This window comes from Cynara cardunculus, assembly GCF_001531365.2.
Source record: "Cynara cardunculus var. scolymus isolate 2C chromosome LG 10, CcrdV1, whole genome shotgun sequence".
NCBI classification, from domain to species: domain Eukaryota; kingdom Viridiplantae; phylum Streptophyta; class Magnoliopsida; order Asterales; family Asteraceae; genus Cynara; species Cynara cardunculus.
In genome coordinates, this window is record NC_037537.1 from 4,692,647 (window position 1) to 4,698,481 (window position 5,835).

Consider the following 5,835-nt stretch of genomic DNA (forward strand, 5'->3'; position numbering starts at 1 on the left):
GATTTGGTTGAAGCAAGCTCGGACTCTGTTAAAGCAAGTCGATTAGACATCTCGGTGTGGCTCAATCATCAATAAAATTGCTAACATGGAAAAACCATATATATATATATATAGAGAGAGAGAGAGAGAGAGTTTTTAAATGAGAACATGGTAAATAAGATAAAACGACTAAAAATCATATGTGATTCAGGTTTGGTCAAAGCAAGGACGCACGACATGCTTGGCTCAACGACTTAAGAGCATTGTCCGAATCTCGATCACATGGGATATACAAGCCTAGATACTATTAGGCCAAAGTCCCTTTGGTTATCTTAGTTCCCCGGGTTCTCAATAAAAATGAGGTTTGATTAACCAGAGTCTCTTTACAATGTCAAATGCATGAGTTGATGACTTAGAGTTTTACATCAATAAACTACTTATCCAAGATAAGTAAAGCCACAAACAAACTTCACGTCGTACAAGTTGTATGTACATTAAATCATGGAGCAAGGAGCCAAGGAACYGTTGTGATATCAAGATCTCCCAGAAAAAGTTGTCTTGGTAATTTTGGACTCTTGACAAATTAAATGGCTCAACCTCCTCTTTAATAAGAATATAACAAGATATGAAAGCTATCAGAGGGAGCATAACTATATATTGTGATATGTCATTTAAGCATCTTGCATACATCTATGGAGGTTTCAAGAGCAAGAATGGCGACAACTGCTCAAGCATTAACGATTTACCACTTGGAGTATGTTGCATGGATGAGAGCCTTGTATGAATGCACATAAACAGTTTTGACAAATATCCATACCACATCACATCATTCCGAAGCAGGATTCAGTTTCCAAGCATCCAATGTTTCTATTCCATTATACCCTGAGACCAAAAGATTAGATTAGAAGAAYACATGCATATAATTTATTTATTTGATGAGAGAAGGGCTTGAATGTCGAAAAGTACCTTACCAAAGACGTTGGACATCCTTAGGGAGAAAGCTCTAAAGGTAGGATGCTGTTAGTCCCGAATAGGTGACCCAACAGATGATTTTCTGATGAAAAAACAGATAAAACGTGTATGTACATACCAGATTTTCTCTACAACAACATTTATCCAAGAACATATTTTCTTCTATATTGTTATCTCTATCGTATCGATCTCTAGGCATCTCTTAACGTAAGGTGATCTCAGTGAATTCCCTAATTTTCTTAATGTAGTGCATATGTGTAAGCATTGTATACCAGAAAGTTATAACATACATATTGAAACAAACAGATACCTGCAGCTTTGATTTCGATGAAACCTTTGGATTCACACTTCTTTCAGCAAATACGTCTGGCCACGATCTGTCTTCATGCATGCCCTCATGCCGAATGAATGGCCATGCTCCAAATCCTCCATCATTTAGCTCTAAATATTCTCGACGACAAAGATAGTCCTTATTCCAAACACTTATAGCTGGCCTCCTTCTTTCTAAATATCATGTACAAAAGCTTTTTTAGAGAAATTAAAAAAAATTAGCACATGACTGTAGTTATAATATTAATAACACACAATGACAAGATACATACCGTCAAAAAAGCAATTGACAATCTAAAATTCTAGATGCCGGTTGGTAGTGATTTCATAGGTAAAACAAAGTGTTTCAACCTCGTCAATAGTAAGTTTGGAAGTTCTTAACCATGGGATTTAGTTCTTCAATGTAGCTGAATAACTTCAACATCATTACGCATTGCCTCTTTGTAACTAGTCATCACAATTCATATCTAATGTCCAAGAATTGATGTCATATGAATTGATCACAATTCATATCAAGCATTGGAAATTGTAATTCTTTAAAATTATTTGGAAAATATAAATACGTTTCTACTAATAATGCAAAGTCCTTCTTATGGTGCTAAAGTCAAAAAGAAAATAATAAAATCTGAATCTGGAGACAGACAATGCATCTTGACTGTGTACTATATATATATATTAAAGATTTCAGTATGAAGGTGCCTTGACTGTGTACTATAAAAGTGACACAATATGGTGAACTTTCAGGGATTTAAGATTTAAAACCTACCAATAGCAGCTGTTATGTTGGATGTAGTCAGAATGATCACATTTGGTGAAGACTTCAATTTGTCCATCTGARTCAGTAAAGCATTTACCACCTGATCATGTCCAAGTTGCATATCAGAGAAGGATCAGATCACTGTTTTGCTTAATGAATTGGATTTGGTCATCAGAAAAAGCATGAATGATATATTGGTAGTTCAAATCATTGTCCTTGGCAAGGAAATGTTAACTAACCACAATACTTCCCAAAATTCAAAGAAAAACAAGATTTTGCAGTTGTTTGTTTTGCCATGCCGAGAGTATGTTGGTTAGCGGAAAGCTCACTGCCAAGTACAATGGTTATAGATTGTTTCATTCCTTGAGAATGTTGATACCCTTATAGAATCTGAAGGTTCTGAGCCAGATAAAGCAACTTTTCTTGCTGCAGCTAGGCTTTCAACTTCATTTGCAGCATAGCGAGTTATTAGTATTTTTTGTTCAGAAGATTTTCATCTCAATTACAATCCGATGCATCACTGATCACCCTACTAGTCTTATTTCTTTCACTGATTTTCTGAAAATGATCCAACACAGAGTATTGACCAGAAACCCAACAGAGAGTTTATCATTAATGAAAGGAACCAGAGAGAAGTAGAAAACAACAAAAGTAAAAATGAAACCCAAAATACCTTACTGACAGCTACTTGCTTTGCGATTATATATGACGATTTGAAGTAATATATTACCTTTTATGTATATGGCTTTGCAAATATAAATTACAACAAATAAATTGCCATATCATATTGTGAAATAAAAACCTTGGATCAAAACATTTATATATAATTCATGATAGGTGGTACAAGTAGTAGCTCATTCACAAATAAACAATACTAATGGTAAGAGAAGTAAAAGGGAAGACCTCAARAAAATATACTCTCTTCCACAACACCCCAAGTTACAGTAAATATGCAAAATAGCTGGGTGGTTTTAAAGATCAAGACCCCATGAAAACAACAGTAACTTTGAAGCCTATGGGTTTGGGAAAGAAAATAAAAGCATTGATTATCATCGAGGTATTTTATCAAACACCTAATATGCATATATTGAATTAACACATAAAACTTTCTTCCTCTACTTCTACATGAACATCTATCTACACACAAAATCCTWCCAAAAAGAAGATCATAGAATCCACCTCTATTTAATATAGCAAATCTCTTGTTACAAGTATGTAAGCATGAGATTCCTCTTCGTCTCTAATTAAAGAATGAAAAGAAAATGGAAGGTACCAGATGAGATGYATTGACAAAATGGACCAGCAGCAACGTGAGGGGAAATGGAGAAGCAATGGGCTTAGATGAAGATCCGCATAGTGCAGTCAACAAATCATACCTTACTAATATTAGGGACCACTGCCCTAACATTCAGCTTCTTCCTTCTATTYCTCTCGGAGACGATGTTTTTGGAGGTTGCCGATGACTAAGGTCCGTCAGGTTGCCGAAAACGTTTCTTCTAATATCCCCCAACTATATGATCGAACCAAATGACGTAAAACTTGGTTACGTATCAGAAGATTGAAAGCCAGAGATCGCAAATAGAGAGGAAGAGAGAAATATATACCTGCAATCGTCTGTTTGAGGAAGGATCCCAGTAGACTTCCATGGAAGCATTTCAAAAGAAAACGGTGATTTTTATGGAGAAATATGGTGTGCTGCTTCTTTTTTAGGCAAATYGTGTAAAAGTTGGGTGAATTCCATAAGTTATTTATAGTGGGTGTTTYTATTTGTTTGGGGTCCGTCRGTTCACATAAACCCTCCAAATCCAATTTGATGTTGGGCTTTTTAAAATTAAAAGATTTTTTATTAGACTTTTAATTAGTGATGGATCTGATGTTGGGACTCTTTAAAACTAAATTAAGAAAAATATCTATTAATTTTAAATTAAATAAATATAAATACAATATTATTTATATTATTTTAAACTTTAATAGGACTCTTTAATATAAATCTGTTAAATCATATATATTTTATTTAATTTATTTATTTTTTAATATAAWTTTTTTAGATATATTTTTAAGGGTAATTAAACATTTTTATTAATTTKTARAAATCTTAAWTTTTTATTAATCTTTAGAGAAGCTTAAAAAAGTGTTTCTAAAAATGATGCAACTTTTTAGAGACATTTTTTTTATAAAAAGCTTCTCTAAAACTTTTAACGACATTTCTTACACCGTATAATTAGACTATAAATCTTTATTTAAATGTCGTCCAACCTTTAGTTACATTTCTCATTTTTGTCATTTAAATCTTTTTCTATAATGGAGCTTTAGATACACTTCTAAAAGCTTCTCTGAAGATTTCTTCTCTAAAACTCCTTCTTCTTGTAGTGTTAATCAACCTCTCATAATCACAAAAAAATGAACAAAATGAAAAATTATGATTGGTTGAATGAAGTTTTCACGATTTTTATAAATTGAATGGTTTTTATTTGAACGTTCCCCTATATATATATATATATATATATATATATATATATAAGTGTGGAATAAGATTAATCTTATCCTACTCATCTTCTTGAAAAAGAAAAGAGGCAGCGGTGATGAGAGAGTGTGTGTACTTGAGAGAATTCTGCATAAGTTACCTGGAAAAGATTATGTGATTATTTGAAGTGATTGTTGTGTGATTCATTTTCAAATCTGTGCATATAAGGTGAGTTTTGTTATTAAAATTTTTATATGTTGATATTTGAAAAATTATGAATTTTGGTTGATGATTTATGGAAGAAAAGAAACCGTTTTGACAGATTGATTGAGTATGAGTAAATCTAGGTTTAAAACTGTTTTGATGATATAAAGAAGAGTCTGTTTCTTTCAAAACAGTTGAGATGAGTATTCCATTTTAAAGGAATAAGAATTTTGAGATTTTTTTATGGAACGGTTGTGACTTTGGTCTGTTCTGGTATGAAACTATTTTAGGTCATTATTGGCTAAAACTACAGATGATGTTCTTTCAGGACGCTTGTGATTTCGGTCTGTTCTGTTTGAATTCATCTATGTAGATTTTGATGAAGAAATTAGGATGGCATATCAAGGATAGGTGTATCATGGAATGAGGATAGCATATCAATGAGAGATGTACCTTTGGTTATAATGGTGACATTTGTTTGTGTGTGGTTATTATTATAGTAGCTCTTACTATCATATCCATAAGATCGCGATGATTCTGAGTCAACATTTTTTGTGACTTGAAGACTTGAAAATATTGCTCTTATTGAAATAGTAGCAATGATGCTATTAAGAAGAGGGGAAATGGTTTATGGCCAAACATTTTAATCATCTGTGCCTTTGAGAAATATTTTAAGAAGAGTTATGAGGAACTAGAGGGGCTCTGGTTATTCTTTGAATGAAACCAGAGGGGCTCTGGTTGTTCTTAAACTTGAACCAGAGGATTTTTGGATTGATCTCCAGGATCAACCAGAGGACCTCTTGTTATGATGAAAATTCTTGAATTTTGTTTTCAAACTTTTATTTAGAACCAGAGATCTTGTACTATTCAGAGGCTCTGTATTTGAAATTATTTATTAACTTGTAGAACTATTTTCATACTTCTTTCTCTCATTCAAACTTAAAAACTTTAACATGGAAATCATTTGGTAAAGTAGGACAGAGGAGCTCTGGTTGTATGAGAAAATTTGAAAATGATTGAAGTTGTTTGATAATTTTCATCTCTGGATAGAGGAACCAGGGGGGACTCTGGTTGGTAAGACTAGAAGCTTTGGTCATTGGACCAGAGGGTCTTTATTTATCTTGGTTCT